At 41.9% G+C, this 20,930-nt stretch overlaps 1 protein-coding gene across 1 annotated transcript in view; it reads right to left on the reverse strand.

The window, feature by feature from the left end:
* Window positions 1-8,864, reverse strand: part of HTR3B (5-hydroxytryptamine receptor 3B) — a 45,614-nt gene extending 36,750 nt beyond the window's left edge. Inside the window, exon 1 of the mRNA XM_070472876.1 lies at window positions 8,781-8,864. The gene's annotated coding sequence lies outside the window, so the exon portion shown is untranslated. The remainder of the gene's footprint in view (window positions 1-8,780) is intronic.
* Between the last annotated feature and the right edge of the window lie 12,066 nt (window positions 8,865-20,930).

Raw genomic sequence — 20,930 nt, forward strand, 5'->3', positions numbered from 1 at the left:
TGACCATTAATTAACAGTAAATTATGCCCCTTGAAAGCTAATGTGACATTCACACAAGCACTAAATGACTCACAGTTCAGTGATGTTTCAACAGACACTGATGGAAGCTATCAACAGACCCAGCAAAGATACCACACTAGCATTGCCTCCTTGAATGCTAATAATCAGCATCAAATAACGCACTTGTAAGATTTCTGAAAAGTAGAATGCGTTACCAACTGAGTTGTGAAGCACTTCTAGGTGAAGAGAGGTTTTAAAAGATAAGAATACAATAGAATTATTCCTTGCTTTCCTTATTTCAATGAGTTACATACACACCTATCTTAAAGTGTTCTGGGCACTTTGATGAAAAGAGCTGTTTCTGGTTTAGTGAGTACATCACCTTTAGGATTATAAGAGACTAGGAAGATCCCCTGGAGAAGGAAATGGCAACCCACTCCAGTACTCTTGCCTGGAAAATCCCATGGACAGAGGAGCCTGGTAGGCTATAGTCCATGGGGTCACAAAGAGTTGGACACGACTGAGCGACTTTACTTACTTACTTAGGACTGCAATAGGCTGGGACCTGGGACCTAGGGCCGTTTGCTGCAGTGTTTGCACCTGGACAAATGTCTCCTGGAGAAACAAAATACAAAGAAGCTATAAGGGACTAAAAACAACTGTGTGCATGTGCTGCTCCTGCTAAGTCGCTTTAGTTATGTTCAACTTTGTGCGACCCCATAGACGGCAGCCCACCTGGCTCCCCTGTCCCTGGGATTCTCCAGGCAAGAACACTGGAGTGGGTTGCCATTTCCTTCTCCCATGCATGAAAGTGAAAAGTGAAAGTGAAGTCGTTCAGTCATGTCTGTCTCTAGCGACCCCATGGACTGCAGCCCACCATGCTTCTCCATCCATGGGATTTTCCAGGCAACAGTACTGGAGTGGGGTGCCATTGCCTTCTCCGGTGTGCATGTGCAGTTGGGGCAAATTATGAACAAGATACAAAAAGACCAAAATCCCAAATGCCACTTCTGAAGAGTAGTGAGCAAAAGCAAGGTACTGTGTTTGCCCCCTGCATACAACACCACGAAAGTGGTGGGCAAAATACCTAAGCCACGGCTCTGGCTTGATCACAGACCCACCCCTGCCTTCATCCCATGTAAAGAGCCAGCTCAGCTCTGAGTGTGAGCAAGGGAACCTGTTATTTGTGTTAGCTTCTCCCTGCTGCAGCAGGGACCCCAATAAAGACTTGCCTGAATTTCTTGTCTAGTCTCTGATCAATTTCTATTGAACAGGAGATAGCAATACATATATCTGAGAGGTTACAATATATCTGAGAGGTTACAAAGAAATAGTGGTTTAGATGTGCGGTATTATTAAATACATAATACTGATTAAATGACTTGCTGTGTGCCAGGGACTAGGCTAAGAGCCCTTTACATAAATGACCTCATTTAACTTCTACAAGAGCTTTATGAGATAGGTGCTCTACAACCCTGTTAGGACTCATTTACAGGTGAGGGACTCTAGGCTTGGTGAGGTTAGCACTGCGGAAGATCACACAGCTTGCAAGAGAAGAGGATGGAATTTAAACAAGGTGGATCCGGATCCAAAGACCAAGCTCTTACTCTGATACTGCACTGACCTGGCTCCCCGAGAACTCTGGGAATAGCAGCAAGTAACCCTTCAAGAGGAAGAAAATACCTGTGTATTCTCTTGTGTATTCTGTCGTAGAATACTACCATGTGTAAAACAGCCAGCTGGTGGGAACCTGCTGCTTAGCACAGGGAGCCAAGCTCCATGCTCTGTGATGACCTAGAGGGGCGGGATGGTGGTGGGAGGGAAGACTAAGAGGGGGCTTCCTGGTGGCTCAGACGGTAAAGCGTCTGCCTGCAATGTGGGAGACCCAGGTTCAACCCCTGGGTTGGGAAGATGCCCTGGAGACGGCAATGGCAACCCACTCCAGTACTCTTGCCTGGAGAATTCTATGGACTGAGGAGCCTGGTAGGCTACAGTCCATGGGGTCACAAAGAGTCGGACACGACTGAGCGACTTCACTTTCACGGCTGATTCACTTTGCTCTACAGCAGAATCTAACACAACGTTGTAAAGCAGTTATACTCCAATAAAGTAAATAAAATAAATAAAATTAAAAACAAAAAGGAAGAGTTGCATGGTGTACTTTTTGGAAAGAAATAGCTCATTGTTATTTTCTGTGTTTGCGTGTTTTCGGGTCAACCATATCTTACATTTGCATTGCACTTTATGAGTTCATAATGCTTTCTTATTTGGTCTCCATGAATATGCAAAATAAAAAGTTAACTTACAGGGAAACAGAATTTCTAAGAGGTACATGGACTCACCCAGGGTCACATGGCTGGTGAGCAGTGTGGTAGGGCTACGTGGTTCTAACTCAGGCCTCCTATCCTATTGAGCACACTGCCTCTGGGTTCGGCTCTAACCTGGTGGTTTGTTAAATGCTCTTATATTTATAAATCAACCTGATATTAACCCAGTAAGATTTCAAAGGGTAAATTTTTCTGCAACGAACGTTCTCAGTATGATTTATGGTCAAGTGCTGACTGTGAGACACTATTAAAACACTTTCTCTGCCACATTTAGAACAAAAATCAAGCGTAATACAAAACATTAAAAAGAGAAATCATTAAGAAGAATTTCTTCTATTTTCAAACCTTCATTTTTCTATTTTATCTTGCTTCGTTTAATGTTGACAATTATTTTCTGCTAAGAAACCCATTTGGCATTTAATGAAATTTCCTCTGTTTTCATTTTTATAATTAAGATATGCTTTTATCCTTTAAGTTCAACATCCAGGATTTTTAAACTTTAATGATAAGTGGCTATTTTTCTTCTCTATCCAATAAAAAAATCATTTCCAGCTGCTTGGCTACCAAATTCCTTCCTCATCTCTGTAATTGACTCATTCCACTTTCAGTTATATTTTAAAACATGGAAATTCAGATACGATCTCTAGGAGAACCCTCAAGAACAAGGCGTGTTGGGAAACACTAGTGTGATCATAAATTTTTGATTTGTGCATGTTTTCTAGGAACCGATTGTATCCTAACTCAAATGGTTCAATACGGTAGAGTTAATACTGGCACCATGGAAGTTTAAGTCCAGAAATGTAGGGGGAAATATATATATACATATATATACATATAAATATAAATATATATATACATACAACATATATGTATTAGTTTCTTAAGTATTTTTTTAGGGGAATTGCACATTGAAAACATGCAAGTTTCTAGAGCTCATCTTTTGAGAAACACTCCATGTCTATACAGACTTTGCAGGACTGGCTGTAAAGCCCTAACACCAAATGACACTCAGGTGTCTGTAGCTATGATGGATCCAAGGGACGCTCTCTGTGAGCTTCTAAAGACCAAGACTATTTTGGATAACAAAAATATACTCTTCAGACATAAAAGTAAATCTGAAAAAGAATGCCTCAAACTCTCAACATGAATTGTTGTAAAGAGAGCTTGATTTCTAAAGAAGGAGAAATTTATCAAACAATTACAACATTTCAGAGCATACTTTTAACTTTGGAAAGCCCCACTGTGTGGCCCTCTGGATACACGCACCTGTAATTGTGGGAGCAAAGTCATAACAAAGTGTTGGCCTCCTTGTAGATTCACAGGACTGGCATTTTACAGATGGTAAACAAAAGCAAACACTTGTGAGGAGTTACATAGCACAGCATAGAAAGGCCTGTCTCTAGGGTCTAGGTGTTAATACTCGATGCCTAGTAAAATCACTAACGTACTCACCGGAGGCAGCTGCCAGGACGAAGGGCCACAGAGGAGCCATTATACCTGCCCGTGTTCCCCAGGCACGTCCGGAAGATGAGAAACACAAGTTGCCTCCTGGATAGAATGTCACTCAGTCTTTCCTAAAAGAGCTGCTTTCTCCTCCATCCTCCTCTCTTTGCCAGTTTGTGCTGTCCTCGCTGACGCTATTTTGTGAACACTGAAGGGGACCAAAGGCAATACCAACATCACACAAATGTTTTGGAACTGATGCCCTTGCAGTACCCCTAACTTCTCCATTTGGTTCTGCCCCAGGATCAGATCATGGCCAACATTTCAATCTCCCCGACAGGAGATAGCTAAGTGAATAATGTAATCTAAGAGGAGCCCCTAACGAGGGGAAATTCCACACTAATATGATTTCCTTTATAGCCTTTACCTAAGGCAATGCTCTTGCTGACATTCAGGACACTAATTTCATTAATAATTGAGATCCAAATAGCTGTTCTAAATCAGACTTATGCAGAACATCTTCAGCATTTGACAGTGATTATTGGACTCTTGAATTACACCAAGCTAATGGAAACCTGGTATCATCAAATGAACAGCAACTGCAAACAGTACAGTGGGAAGAGTGTGTTTTGCTTTTCCCTTTCGTTTCATTTGCTTTTCCCCTTTCATTAAAAGAAACACTGATTTTTTTGATAAACAGAAATGCTTCTTCAATTCTCACTGTCCACAATTCAGAAAGTAACTACATAAGAGAGAATGTGTATAGGCTTATTAAAGATGAAACTACAAAAGTTTAATGTTCATAAAAAAGTACTTTTCAGTTTTTGATTGAGCCCCATTCACTGTTAATTATTAAGGAAAAAGATGCATCCTTCCACATAAATTTATTTTCCATTAGTAGACTCCTGGATGCTCTAGAAACAAAAATTAAATTTCATACCATTTCCAGCATCTGCCTGCTTTTTACTCTAAATCAAATGTAGAGCCCACTGGTTTGAGATAAGTTTTCATGGAACAAATTGAGGGGGGAAATATATACCTGGTCCCCGTTCTCCTAATTATTTGATCCCCTTTGTTTAGAATCACGAAGCTCTCTCTCCATGTAGCCTGATTGGTTTCCCATTGTTGGTGAAAGAAGTCGCAAACCCAAAAAGGGAGAAAACTAGGATGACTCCTGGAGTGTTGAGTTGGTTTTGGAAGTATCTGAGTGAGCGCTTGGTTTCCAGTACATGGAGCTAAATACAGAAATAAATACAAATGCAACGGTGTAAGTGAACCTATGTCATAAATGCATATGTTCCTAGCTCTGTCCACTAGAGGGCCTGGGAGCAGGGACACCCCAAGAGCAGTGAGCACACCTAACACCCAGATCTTGATCTCTAAATAGCACACCTACCTACAAGTAAGAAATGGAGAAATGTGTGATTCAGGGCTGGGGCAGGAAAGTGTAATATAAAAGCCTAGAACACCCCCTTGTATCATAAAGAAGTACTAAAGAAATTATGGGAATGGGATACATGGACATAGCCAGCTTGAAGGGGCTCTCTCTGGCCCAGTCTTTGATGATTTGAGCTTCAACACCAATAATGATGGCAAAGAATTATAACCTACATAATAGGATAACAAATATTCCACAAGTATATCCTAATTTAAATAAAGAGATGAATGGGAAGAAGGGAAATCTTTTCCCTTAAATTAGAATGCCAGCTAATAAATGTAGAAGAAATAATGGAATCTTTATAATAATGACTAATTTGCAGAAGAAATGACAATGGGTCATGGAAACTAGTTGGTGGAAGTTTGATGAGGCACAGGACATTGACACAAAATATTTATTAATTACAAAGATAAAAAAATCTACTAGTGGAGAAGCCTGGCAGACAACACCTCAATCAAATAATGAAAACTAGCATTACCAGTTATGAGTTGTGCACCATGAGATAGGATCTGAGAAGATGCAACAGCCCTTCTGTCTTCATCCTGCCAAGATTTCATAACTTGAATGTATCTTGGAGGAAACCCCATATTGAGGGACATTCTACAAAACAGTAAGCGTGTGGTCTTCAAAAGAGTCAAGGTTATGAAAGTTAAAGAAAGACTGAGAAACAGTACCAAACAAAAGGAGATTAAAGAGACCTGATGATTCAATGCCACGTGTGGTTCTCAAGTGGATACTTGTGTTATAAAGAACATTTTGGGGTGAACTAATGAAACTCAACAGGGTCTGTGGACTAGATGGTAGTGACATAGTGATGTTAATTTCCTGATTTTGACTGTATTGAGATTACGTAAATCAATGACCTTGTTCATAAGAATAACTCTCTAAGTACTCACAGGTGAAAGGTCATCATGTTTGCAAAGAACTCTCAAACGGCTAGCGGGGAGAGGGCAGTGAGTTATTTCTACTATGCTTCTAATTTTGCTGTGCATTTGAACATATTTCAGAAAAAAAAAAAAGGAAATGTAACCTAGCAGAGGAAACAGAATACAAAATTAAGGAAAGTTTCCGAAATAACCTTGAGAGAAAGTGTTCGGTGCAGCGGTAAAGAATCTGCCTGCAATTCAGGAGACTCGGGTTTGATCCCTGGGTTGGGAAGATCCCTGGGGGAGGAGGAATGACAACCCACTCCAGTATTCTTGCCCGGAGACTCCCATGGACAGAGGAGTCTGGAGGGCTAGAGTCTGTGGGGGTCAAAAAGAGTAAGACACAACTGAGAGACTGAGCAGGCATGTACAAGAGATAAGATCACCAAGGACTGATCAGGGCCTCGAAGTCCCATCACTTTCCGCAAATGCTCTGAATTGTTGGTTTCCACCTAAGAGATGAATTAGGACAGGAGAAAGGCAAGCTGCACGCAGCAGTGCACTTTGTCACGGGCAGGGAACACAGGAGCTTGCATTTATGCAAAGGTTTAATTGAGACGGTAATCAACATTATCATCCTGCCACACACTTTAGTAAGCCATGGCTCGAAGTCAGCCCCTCTGGGACATGCTCACCCTCCCTTCTGTCTCGCTTTCTCATATACCCATCTGTTACTGGAAGGCCATTGCTAATGATGTGTAATACAGGTACATTATGACCTTCATTAGCTAATTTAACAACAGTCTGGTGATCCTGCCCATTACAGCTTTTTATTGGCTGATGAATTCTGCTGGTTTGTATGAGTGATTTGTCTTCGAAGTAGTTTGCATCCAAATCCTTCCTGGTCTTCCCTTGATCTCCCTGCATTGCCCCACCAGATGGCTCAGAGCTTTCTTTTCCCAACCGTACTGTCCCATCTGGGTTTAGTTTTTATATTCAGTGCTTTTACATTTGGTGTCTGTCCCTTGCTCAACCTTTAATTTTCCATGAAAACTGTCCCTTCTCACTGCCTAAATTCAGCACTTTTTACTCACAGTGTTTCTTACAACTCATTAGTCAAAGATTTCACTGTCCTTCAGTTCAAATCAGTCACTCAGTCATGTCCGACTCTGTGACCCCATGGACTGCAGCACATCAGGTTTCCCTGTCCATCACCAACTCCCAGAGCTTACTCAAACTCATGTCCATCGTGATGCCATCCAACCATTTCATCCTCTGTCATCCTCTTCCCCTCCTGCTTTCAATCTTTCCCAGCATCAGGGTCTTTTCCAATGAGTCAGCCCTTCGCATCAGGTGGCCAAAGTATTGGAGTTTCAGCTTCAGCATCAGTCCTTCCAATGAATATTCAGGACTGATTTCCTTTAGGACTGACTGGTTTGATCTCCTTGCAGTTCAAGGGACTCTCAAGAATCTTCACCAACACCACAGTTCAAAAGCATCCTTAGACATCTCTTTAGGGGGCTTCCCAGGAGACTCAAGGGGTAAAGAATCAGTTTGCCAATGCAGGAGACACAGGTTTGAACCCTGGGTCAGGAAGATCCCCTGGAGGAGGAAATGGCAACCCACTCCAGTATTCTTGTCTGGAAAATCCCATGCACAGAGAAGCCTGGTGGGCTAGAGTTCATGGGGTCACGAAGGGTCAGACACAACTGAACACACACACACACAAGACATCTCTTTAGGAAGGATGAGTACAAGGTGAACCCCATTCAGGCACTTCAAACTAATCAGGGTATTAAAGTAAAAGAAGTGGAATTGTCAGGGGATATGAAGTAAGGCTTCTTAAACATCACCTGGGAAAAAGAAAGACAATCTGAGGTTTAAATCCGCCATTCTCTAATAGCAGTTGAGGCCAGACCAATCATTAAGAGAGCATCTAGCGATATATTTATTTCAGAGGTCTCCTCTCCACACTCCCATGAGTCCTTGCACACTTTGTTTTCCATTATTTCCAAGTAAGATATGGCACCCCTTAGATGGGCCAGTCTTTTGGAAGAAGCAGGGGGAGACGGTTTATTATGCAAACATAATAAGGAAGTGTTTATTATGCAAACAGCAACTGAGTTATGTGTCCTTTAAGACTACTAAATAGTTTTTAATTACTGCTATATCAGTAAATCCCATAAATATGCAAATGCAATTAGTTCACAAAATAGGCCTTAAATATCTTTATTCCTCTCCAACAAAGTTCTTTGAAGTTAATCACTAACTCTCTTTGTTCACTCCCTTGGCAGTCGTGCTAAAATTGACAGGAATTTTGACAGATGTACATATTCAGGGGGAACCAAATTTTCTGAGCACATCTGGTCAGGCTGGAGGAGGAAAGCAGAAATGGTCACTGAAGCCAAACTCAAATATTTAATGAGTAGAGTCCCATATGAAATTTCTTCTGCTCCATAGCATTGTCCTCTGAAAAAAATATTAAGGTAACCACTTGGGTTCCACTTCAAGGCTACATTCAACATTTGATTTTTTTCCTCACACAGTATTTCATTTTTTAATAATAACGTGCATTTTCTGGTCCCTAAAAATAAACAAATAAAGAAATAGGGTGACCCCTCACGACCCTGGCCTTTTGTGGTTATGTGACATGGTTTTCTATGAGAACATAGGAGCTAAGGTTCCAGACTTTGGAGTCAGACATACCTTATTTTGCCTCCCAACTCCATCATTTGTTAGCTGCTCATGGCCTTGGTCAAACTGCTTATTGCTTCTAAGCCTCATTCTTCGCATCTGTAAAAAGGGTATCATAGGTTCTCTTTAGTTTTCCATGGTTGCACAAGAAATTACCACACACTTAAGCAACTTAAAACAAAGCGCATCTGTGAGCTCAAAGTTCTCTAGGTCAGAAGCCCAGGCACAGCAAGGAATAAAATTCTCTGCTCAGAATCTCACAAGGCAGAAATCACGGTGGTCTACTGAAACGGGCTCTTACTGCGTCAAAGGGGCTGGCAGTGGGGACTTCCCTGGTGGTTCAGTGGTTAGGACTCCATGATCCCACCGCAGGGGCCATAGGTGCGATCCTTGGATGGGGAACTAAGATCCTGCAGGCATCCAAAGTGACCAAAATAAAAAGGGTTTGGTGGAACTGTGTACATCCCTTCCCAACTCTGTGTTCAATGATATTAGTTGGTAGCTTGAAATCAGTCATGCTGGGAGTATCTGCCACATGGGAACCAGCAAACTAAAAATCAGGGTCCCTCCCACCAGCTGGTTATTAAACACCCACTAATACACTGGGGCCCAATACCTTGAACTTACAAGGCTTCCCAGACCCCTCCATTCCAGCACTTATTCAAGTGTGCTATCATTACTTGTTTCCTCTCCTATCTCTTTCAGGGTTCTGTGGATTCCTTGAAGGCAGAGCACTGTATCTTATTCATCTTTCTGTCTCTAGCACAGAGCTTGGTACCTAGTGAGTGCTCATTAAATGTTTGAGAAGGCTGGAAAGAGGGGAGGGAGGAAGGAATTAACATATAGAATTTCGGTTTATGCAAGAAAGATGGTACCAAGAAGGGCCTAGCTTTTTCACAAGCACATGTAATATGCTCTTCTTTCACTATCCATCTCACAAAGGATGGGGTAGAAAGATGACTTGGGTTTAGATCAAGATTGCTTTTATTTGGTTTGCTCCAGAACCTGCCAGCAAGTCATGCAAAGGATAAACATTGGACAGAAAACAGGAAGTTCATGCCTCTCTTTGAATCTCTCAGAGGCAGCTTAGAATTCAGGGGTCGTGTTATCATCAGGAGCGAGATGTCCCCCCAGACAGAGGAGAATAGAACTGTGGGCTTGCTGTGTCTGTGTATGCTCCCCACAAGAGGAAACTTGTTTCTTCCAGAAAACTGCTTAGACTGCACTGTCAGGCAAAGAGCCCTACTCCACGTGCCACGCTGGCCAGGCCTTATGCACAGGCCGTGAGCCTTGAAGTCTTGCTGTGCCTGCACTGGGGAATCTCCTGTGACCTGTGGCTCACCACAGAGCCCAGGACTTTCCATTTAGGTTCATTCAGGAGTAGAGAGGCCTGGAAATGGTTAATAACAGCAGCCAGTAAGATTTTTCTGGTTTGGATCTAAATTTATGGATATTTCAGTGTCTGCTGTAGACTCAAGATGAGCAAGGGATTTGATCTTCTAAAGCTTGTTTTATTTGTTCATTCATTCTCTGTATGGAGAACTGTGGTGGACACTGGAGACCTAAAGATAAGAGAGTTCAAGGTTCTTGGGGTGGAGGTAATAGATAAAAACACCTAGAATACAATGAGATAAATGCCAGCAGATGGGTGAACTGGGGAAGAGGGAATCAAAAAAGAACTCCTCTGGTGGTCCAGTAAAGACTCCATGCTTCCACTGCAGGGGGCACAGGTTTGATCCCTGATCAGGAAGCTAAGATCCCACAAGCCTGTTTGGTTTGGGGAGGGGCAGGTGGGGAGGATGGGGGAAGAGCCTGGATTTGGGTAGGTGAGGAGAGGATTTTCACAAGTGGCATTTGTTCTGGGTGAAGATCATAGTCAGCTAGGGGAGGAGAGACCTTGGAGAGCAGAAGGAACAGCACATGAAAAGGCTGGATGGTGAGATGAAAGAGCATGGTAGAACTAAATAGCACCATTTGTAGCAATTTGGATGGACCTAGGGATTATCATGCCAAGTGAAGTAAGACAGAGGAAGACAAATATCATATGATACTGCTTAAATGTGAAAGCTAAAAAAAAATTTTGATACAAATGAACTTATTTACAAAACAGAAATACACTCACAGACATAGAAAACAAACCTATGGTTACCAAAGCAGAAAGGAGGAAGAGGGATAAACTGGGAGTTTGGAATTGACATATACACACTGCTATACACATGGTGCTAGTAGCAAAGAACCTACTTGTCAGTGCAGGATCCCTAAGAGACATGGGTTTGAGTTCCTGGGTGGGGAAGATCCCCTGGAGGAAGGCATGGTAATCCACTCTAGTATTCTTGCCTGGAAGAATTTCATGGACAGAGGAGCCTGGTGAGTTACAGTCCATAGGGTCAAAAAGAGTTGGACACAACTGAGCGACTAAGAACGTGCACACACACATATATAAAGTAGATAGTAAATAAGAACCTAGTGTATAGCACCAGGAAATCTACTCAATACCCTGTAGTAACCTATATGGGAAAAGAATTCTAAAATATGTACATACACCTGAAACTAACACAACACTGTAAATCAACTATACTCTGATTTTAAAAAAAAAAAATTTTTTTTAAGGGAAGAAAAAAAAAGAGCATATACTTTCCAGGGGGCTTTGCAAGCCTCACTTTGTAAAACTAGGGGGCAGAGAATTCCAGATTCACATGAGTTGAGTGGATTAACAAGTTTGTGTTTAAAAGTGTCAAGGGAGAAAATAAAACAGAAAAGTGAAATATTATATGTCGATGTTAAGTGTTGTTATTATAAAGCTGTCTCCAAATGGCCTGCAGCAATTATCCTAAAACTCACAACAGCTGTATTTGTCCTCTTTCTGCCACTGCTGAAATTTACACTGTCATTGCTCCAGGAGGAAGACTTGGCACTAATAACAGGCTGGCTGACTATGGCTGGAGTGTGACAGACCTCCAGTTAGAGGTCTTGAAGACTGCAGAGTGGGAAATTGGAGCGCTCCGAGGAGAGCAAAGTGAGTGCGGTCAGAGCGCGCCTCCTTGTGGCAGCAGTCATAACTGCAGCCGCAGGAAATACCACGCGGTCTTCTGTTTTACAAAACGGCGCACTTCCAAGTGATTTTCAAGTCCCGTCTGGCCTCTATTCGTGTCACCACTCTTTTCCCTTTGTTCTGAATATCCCTCTTTATGTTCCCCAACGTCAACTCACACCAGCCTATCTAATCTACTTCCACTGCGTTTACAAATGTCAGCCAATCCCTCCCTGCTCGTTTACTCACTCTCCTTCCTGCAAACTCTTTGTTCCTGGGAATCTCCCAATGACTCGGTGACTTCTCAAGGGGTAACGTCCCTGCCCTATTCCTAAGGGCAGCAAGAAGTAAAGCCTTGATGTTCTTTATCTGGAAGATTATAAATAGTATTACTGAATGCATGTTAGTAACTGCCCTCCACTCTTTTCCAGCAGCACACTGGACACCTTCCAATCCAGGGGCTCATCTTTCGGTGTCCTATCTTTTCGTCTTTTCATACTGGCCATGGGGTTCTTGAGGCAAGAATACTGGAGTGGTTTGCCACCCCGTCCTCCAGTGGACCCCGTTTTGTCAGAACTCTTCACTGTGACCCGTCTGTCTCGGGTGGCCCCGCACTGTGTTGCTCATAGCTTCACTGAGTTATGCAACCCCCCTTCGCCACGACAAGACTGCAATCCGTGAAGGGGATAATATTAGACAAAAAGAATACAATTATGTAAAGTTGACTGTCTTAAATTGTTTTTTATTAATATATCCGAGATAAGGATTTGTGAACTCTTATTTATTATAGAAGTACTCCCAACAGAAATAACTAAGGAGAAACAACGGTTTTAGGTTGACATGGCAGTGAAACTATACTAAAAGACTGCTGCTTAGCAAGGGGGCCTGGCTGACATACCACCCCTGTCAGTCGTTGGCTTTGAGCGGGGTCGGGGGTGGGGTGGGGTGGTCAGGGGTGAACTCCCAGGCATTTCCTGCTCTTTTCTTGGGCAGACAAACTTCAATAGTCCAAGGGAAGTTCTATGAAAGTTCTGACTGACTACGTGCCTGCTCAGTCGTGTCTGACTCTTTGTGACTCCATGGACTGTAGCCTGCCAGGTCCCTCTGTCCTTGGGATTTCCCAGGCAAGAATACTGGAGTGGGTTGCCATCGCCTCCTCCGGGGGATCTTCCTGACCCAGAGATCGGACCCCAGTCTTCCACGGCTCCTGCATTGGCAGGCAGATTCTTTACCACTGAGTCAGCTGGGAAGCCCCTTTTAATTAAATGTTTACGTGTGTGTGTGTGTGTGTGTGTGTGCGCGCGAGCTCAGTTCTATATGACTCTGTGACCCATGGACTGTCGCCCACGAGGCTCCTCTATTAGTGGGATTTCCCAGGCAAGAGGACAGGAGTAGGTTGCCATTTCCTACTCCCGGGGGTCTTCTCGACCAGGGATCGAACCCATGTCTCTAGTGTCTCCTGCATTGGCAGGTGGATTCTTTGCCACTAGCGCCACCTGCGAAGCCTGTGAAAGTTCCAGGTACTGGCATTTGGAAGCAATAGCACACAGAAGGTGAGAGAAGGGAGTACAGAACCAGTAAAGAGAAATCTGAGATCTGGGAAGACGGCTGAAGGTTTCCACTGCAGAGTCTGCGAAGATTTGTGGGAGGCACTGATTTTATTATTTCTCCAGAAGACTATTACATTCCAAAGAAACTGATAATCAACTTTTCCAGAACCTAAGCCTGGCGGGCTACAGTCCATGGGGTCACAAAAGAGTCAGACACAACTTAGCAATTAACAAACAACAACAAGTTGTACAGAAATATAAAAAGCTACCTTCAAATTAATGCTGGTGGTGGTTTAGTCGCTACGTTGTGTCCAACTCTTGCCACCCCATGGACTGTAGCCCACCAGGCTCCTGTTCATGGGATTCTCCAGGCAAGAATACTGGAGTTGGTTGCCATTTCCTTCTCCAGGGGATCTTCCTGACCGAGGAATTGAACCCAGGTCTCCTGCATTGCATGCAGATTCTTTAGTGACTGAGCTACTAGCCCCTGCCAAAGAAAGCTCTTCTGGCCCCAAAATACTCAATGATGATTTAGCTATACATTTTAGCCGTTGTTGTTGTTGTTGTTCAGTCACTCGGTCGTGTCTGATTCTTTGCGACCCCATGGACTGCAGCACGCCAGATTTTGTGTCCTTCACCATCTCCCATGAGCTCAAACTCATGTCCATCAAGTCAGTGATGCCATCCAACTATCTCATCCTCTGCCGTCCCCTTCTCCTCCTGCCTTCAATCTTTCCCAGCATCAGGGTCTTTTTCATTGAGTTGGCACTTCGCATCAGGCAGCCAAAGTATTGGAGTTTCAGCTTCAACATCAGTCCTTCCAATGAACACCCAGGACTGATCTCCTTTAGGATGGACTGGATATATCTCCTTGCAGTCCAAGGGACTCTCAAGAGTCTTCTCCAACACCATAGTTCACAAGCATCAATTCTTCAGCGCTCATCTTTCTTTATGGTCCAACTCTCACATCCATACATGACTACTGGAGAAACCATAGCTTTGACTATAGACCTTTGTTGGCAGAGTAATGTCTCTGCTTTTTAACGTGCTGTCTAGGTTTGTCATAGCTTCTCTTCCAAGGAGCAAGCGTCTTTTAATTTCACGGCTGCAGTCACCATCCGCAGTGACTGATTTTGGAGCCCGAGAAAATAAAAGTCTCTCACTGTTTCCATTGTTTCCCCATCTATCTGTCATGAAGTGATGGGACTGGATGCCATGATCTTTGTTTTTTGAGTGTTGAGTTTTAAGCCAGCTTTTTCACTCTCCTCTTTCACCTTCATCAAGAGGCTCTTTAGCTTCTCTTTGCTTTCTGCCATAAGGGTGGTGTCATCTGCATATCTGATGAAATTTTAGCAGAGGTACATGATTTCTAACTTGATCACATCATTTAAGAATAAGATATGAAATCCTAAAATCTGAAGTCGAAATTATAATGGCATGAAGTCTAAACAAGAAGTTTCCAATCCCGGCAGCACATTGGGATCACTGGAGTGTTTAAAAACTTAAAAAAAAAAAATTACATGGACCCCACCTTCACAGATTCTGATATTATGGTAAAAGGTGGGAACCAGGCACTGGCATATTTTTGAAACTCCACAGGTGACTCTGATATGCAACCAGGTCTGAAAATCACAAGTTTAAATCGAGACAAATAGATTCACTTGCAGATGGATGGAATGAATTTCCCTTCATTCAATAATTGTTGAATTCCACTCTGATTCTTGTAAACAGAAACTGTTGAGATGTCTGCCCTGTCTCACTTCCCTTTGAGGATGGCCTTCTTCTCCAGTTCCAGTGGCCATGTGTGGACTATCCTCCCACCCAGTCTGATCCGAGCCAACAGGACCAGGGATGGTCCAAGTGAACCACTAGACTCTCCCAGAACTTGGGCAGTAAGTTACCAGCCAACTGGTTACTGGTGCTGGGACCGGAAAAGTGTCATGGAGCCAGGGCTGGGGTGGGGAATGTCCATTTCCACAGAGAAGCAAGGAATGCTGAACAACCAAGGCTGAGAAGAAAATAGACCTGCAAAGAGGTCAAGGCTGAGAAGCCAGCGTGCAGCAGAGAGAGGAATGACCTTGATTGCTGACGTGTCTCCAAGAACTGGTTTCGGGGCTTGTGTGGCCTGGCTACACCACCAAGAGATTGCTGCCTGTGGTTCAAAAAATTCCCTCCCTGCTCCTTTTCACTGGGAGCTGTTTTGTGTCGGTTTCTTTTGCTTGCAACTAAAAAGCCTTTGTTAGCACTGTGGTATGGACTTCTTTGGTAGTCCAGTGGCTAAGACTCCACACTTGCGGTGCAGGGGGCCGAGGTCTGATCCTTGATCAGGAACTAGATTTCACATGCTGCAACTAAAGGTCTGGCGCAGAAAAAAAGAAAAAAAAAAACCTATGTTAGTTTGGCAAAGTGCTAAGTTTATGCCCCAAATATCTCTCAGTTAGGTAAAGGATGTGAGCTGATAGCACAAATACATTTCTGAGCCTGTGTGAAATTATTCTTCACCACCATGATTGTCTGCCTCACTGAACTAGAGGCCCCTTAAGGGAACGAGGCCATGCCTTCATCATCCAGCAAGTACCAGGCATAGTCAAATGGTACAGTAGATACTCAATAAATGATTGTTGAATTCAACTTTGAGGCTTGTCAAATAGTATATGTATAGTCTGCAAGGGCTATCATAACACAATACGACAGACTGGGCGGGGGGAGTGCTTACACAATAGAAATTTATTTTCTCGCAGTTCTGGAGGTTGGAAGTCCAATGTCAAGGTGTCAGTCAGTCCAAGGTCAAGGTGTCAGTCGCGTTGGTTTCTTCTGAGTCCCTCTCTCCTTGGCTTGCAGGGAGCTACATTCTCACTGTCTTCACATTGCTGTCCTTGGTCTTTTTTTCTGTGTCCTATTTTTTCATAAGGATTCCAGTCGTATTGGACTAACAGCCACCCTAATGACCTCATTTTAACTTAGTTACCTCTTGAAAGGCCCTGGTTCCACATATTCTCTATGTAGTAGCATTTTGAGGTACTGGGGGTTAAGGCCTCCACATGCAAATTTGGTGGGGGTGGGGGGTGTACACAGTCAGCTCATAACAATGTCTGCTCCTTTATTTATTTATTCGACTCACTTTTATTGATTGTAATGAAACAAGCCTAGTATGATCCTTCAAACTAAAATTCTTGGGTGCTCCCTCCTTGCTAAATATGCCAACCCTTCATATCCTTAGTCTGTAACTCTCAAAGACTCTTAGAGATTGAAGTTGCTCCAAATTATATAACTAGTCCTCAGAGGAAATCTAAAGCTACAAACTTCAGAAAAATAGGTAAGTTCCTAGCAAAAAATCTTATTTATTAAAATTAGTATAGATTCAGGTTGGATTTTTTTTTTTTGGTTTTATAAAAAAAAATTTTAAAGATTTTTAAAATGTAGACCACTTTCAAAGTCTTTGTTGAATTTGTTGCAGTATTGCTTCTGTTTTTTATGTTTTGTTTTTTTTTTGGTCACAAGGCATGTGGAATCTTAGCTCTCCAACCAGGGTTCCAACCCATTCTCCCTACATTGGAACTAAGCATAATATTCTACAGGTTCCTCCATGTTGTTGTAAATGGTACATTTTTATTCTTTTTTTGTGGCTGAGCAGTATTCCATCTATTCATATGTTAATGGGCATTTAGGTTGTGTCCATATCTTGGCTATTGTAAATAATGTTGTTATGAACACAGGGATGCATGTATCTTTTTGAATGTTTTCTTTCTTTTTTCACACCCAGGAGTGAAATTGCTGGATCATATGTTAGTTCTATTTTTAGGTTTTAGAGGAACCACTGGAGTGGGTTGCCATTTCCTTCTCCAATCAGTTCAGTTCAGTTGCTCAGTTGTGTCCAACTCTTTGCGACCCCATGAATCGCAGCACGCCAGGCCTCCCTTTCCATCACAAACTCCCAGAGTTTACTCAAACTCATGCCCATCGAGTCGGTGATGCCATCCAGCCACCTCATCCTCTGTCGTCCCCTTCTCCTACTGCCCCCAATCCCCCCCAGCATCAGAGTCTTTTCCAATGAGTCAACTCTTCGCATGAGGTGGCCAAAGTATTGGAGTTTCAGTTTCAGCATCAGTCCTTCCCAATGCATGAAAGTAAAAAGTGAAAGTGAAGTCTCTCAGTCATGTCTGACTCTTAGCAACCCCATGGACTTCAGCCCATCAGGCTCCTCCATCCATGGGATTTTCCAGGCAACAGTACTGGAGTGGGTTGCCATTGCCTTCTCCGATGTGTTTTTCAAAGTGACTATATCAATTTATATTCCCACCAATGGTTTATGAGAGCTCCCTTTTCTTCACATCCTCACCAACACTTGTTATCTGTTGTCCTTTTGATAATAGTCATTCTGACAGATGTGAAGTGATATCTCATTGTGATTTTGATTTGCATTTACCTGGTAACTGGTAACACTGAGCAATTTTTCTTTTGCTTGTTGGCTATATGTATGACTTCTTTGGAAAAGTACCTCTTCAGGTCTTCTGCCTATTTTCTGATCATGTTCTTAGTTTTTTTTATTATTGTTGTATGAGCTGTTTATATATTTTGGATATTTACCCTTTATCAGACGTATCATTTGAAAATATTTCTCCCATTCAATACATTGTCTTTTAATTTTGCTGATGATATCCTTTGCTATGCAACAGCTTTTAAGTTTAATTAAGTCCCATTTCACTTTTACTCTTTTCTCCCTTTGCCTGAGGAGTCAGATCCCCCCAAAAAAATTGTTATGAATTTTGATTTGCATTTGCATTGAAATTTGCTATGAAATTTGATTTGCATTATCATATCAAAAGTGTTTGCCTATGTTTTCTTCTAGGAGTTTCTTCTAGACTCATGCCATCCAACCATCTCATCCTCTTTTGCCCCCTTCCCTTCATGCCCTCAGTCTGTCCCAGCATGTAACTAATATCCCAACCAAGCACATTTCCAGAATTTTTCTTCATGTTCTTTTTCTATTCTGTTTAACACATCTTTGCCTTCAGAATTTATATAATTAGAATCACATACAGTGTGTTCTTTTGTGCCAGTCTTCTTTTTCACAATTAAATGTTTTTGAAATTCAATTACATTGTTTTTGATTTTTAAATTCAAATATATTGTTTTATATTATATTACAATATAAATGTTGTTATGTATAACAATAATTCATTGATTTTTATTGCTGAGCAATATTTTATTACCTGGATATTGTGCAATTTGTTTATCTAATCTCTTATTGATAAACATCTCAATTATTTCCAATTTGGGACTATTATGAATAAAGATACTATGGACATTCTTGTCCAAGTCTTTTTATGGATGCACACTTTTTATTTCTCTCAGGTACAAACCTGGGAATGGATTGCTAGTTATTTAGAATATGTGTATGTTTAAAACAGAAGAAAGTCTCAGTTTTCCAATGTGGTTTTACCACCTTTTACTTCCAGCAGTAATGTATATGAGTTTGAACTTCATATCTTTTCCAACACTTAATGAAGTCTTTTAAATTTTAGTCATTCTAGAGGGTGGGTAGTAATATCACATTGTAGTTTTAATTTGTATTTCCCTGGTGATTAATGATATATTGAACTTTCATATATCTTACTTTGTAAAGTATGTGTTCAAGTACCTTGCCCATTTTAAAATTGAGCTGTCTTTTTCTTTTTTTTTTTTTTAAATTGAGCTGTCTTTTTCTTAATAATCTTCAGGCATTCCTTATATATCAGGTTATAGCTAATTTTATAAGATATATGTATTGTAAATATGTTCTCCAACTTTGTAGCTTTTCTTAATAGCTTTTTGAGGAACAGAAAATTTTCATTTTGATGAAGCCAATATATCAATTTCTTCTTTTATGTTAAATGTACTTTATGTTCTATCAGACAAATATTTGCCTGTGTCTAGGTAGAAAAGATACTCTCTTATGTTGTCTTTTCTCTAGAAGCATTGAAATTTTAGTTTTACATTGAAAATAAATTTATTTATTTTTGACTGTGCTGAGTCTTCATTGCTGTGCAAGCTTCTCATTGTGACGGTTTCTTTTGTTGTGGAGCATAGGCCTCGGTAGTTATGCACATGGGCTCAGCAGTTGCAGTTTCCCAGCTCTAGAGCACAGACTCAGTAGTTGTGGTGCACGGGCTAAGTTACTCCACAGCATGTGGGATCTTCCCAGACCAAGGAGCAAACCCGTGTCTCCTACACTGGCAAGCAGATTCTTTACCACTGAGCCACCACAGTGATTTTACATTTAGATCTTTGGCCAATACGGAATTAGTTGTTGTAGATAATATTAAGTATAATACTATAATATTAATATTATGTATATAATATAATAGTCATTGTTTTTATACAAATATCCATTTTTAATCATCATTTATTGAAAATACTTTTTCAGTGAATTACATCAGCACTTTTCTGAAAATCAGTTGACTCTGTAAATTTTTTTCTGGACTCTTTTGCCCTGTTGCATTGATATATTTGCCTATCACAAGGTTTCTCAATTTCAGCACTGTTGACATCTTGAGCCAGATAATTCTTTCTTGTGGAGAGGTTTGTTGTCCCACACATTATGCATGCGTGCTAAGTCACTTCTGATGTGTCTGACTCTCTGTGACCTCCTGGACCTGCCAGGTTCCTCTGTCCATGGAATTTTCTGGGTAAGAATACTGGAGTGGGTTGCCACTTGCTACTCCAGGGGATTTTCCCACCCCAGGGATCAAACCCACATCTCTTTTATCTCTTGCATTGGCAGGTAGATTCTTTACCCCTGTACCACCCGCCTGACTCCCCCTCAAACCACTCCTCCACAGCGCCAGGTCTCAGGAAGCCACAGCTCAGAGAGCCTGGCTCTCACTATGAGGGAAAATGTTTTATAAAGTAACCCACCCCACACAACAGGGACTTGTAATTTTTGCCCAACTTACGTGCTGTGTTAGTGTTTTCCTACTCCTCACCCACCCATCAGCTCTCCACACAGACTTGCACTATCCCATATGGCAGCTACTAACTAACATGGCTATTAAATTTAAATTCACTAAGATGAAATAAAATTTAAAAGTCAGGTCTGTGTACTAGTCACACTTCAAGTGTGACATGTAGCTACTGTGCATGTGTACGTGTGCAGTTGTGGCCAATTCTCTGCAACCCCACAGACTACAGCCCGCCAGGCCCCTCTGTCCCAGTGGGATTTTCCAGGCAAGAATACTGGAGTGGGTTGCCATGCCCTCCTCCAGGGGATCTTCCAAACCCAGGGATCAAACATGCATCTCTTGCATCTCCTGCATTGGCAGGCGGGTTCTTTACCACTAACACCACCTGGGAAGCCCCCTGTGCATTATATAATAGGATAGTTAGCAGTATCCCTGACCTCTCTGCTTGTTAGATGCCTCTAGTACCCATTTCCTAACTGTGACAAATAAAAATGTCTCCATGTATTGTCAAATGTCTCCTGGGGGACAAAATTGTCCCTGGGGAGAGTCACTGGCATATCCTTTTGCCAACACCAAATGACTTGAAATTACATGGTATAAGGTCTCCAATTTGTTCTTCTTTTTCAAGATTGTATTAGTT

Source organism: Odocoileus virginianus, chromosome 10 (assembly GCF_023699985.2).
Source record: "Odocoileus virginianus isolate 20LAN1187 ecotype Illinois chromosome 10, Ovbor_1.2, whole genome shotgun sequence".
Classification (NCBI taxonomy): domain Eukaryota; kingdom Metazoa; phylum Chordata; class Mammalia; order Artiodactyla; family Cervidae; genus Odocoileus; species Odocoileus virginianus.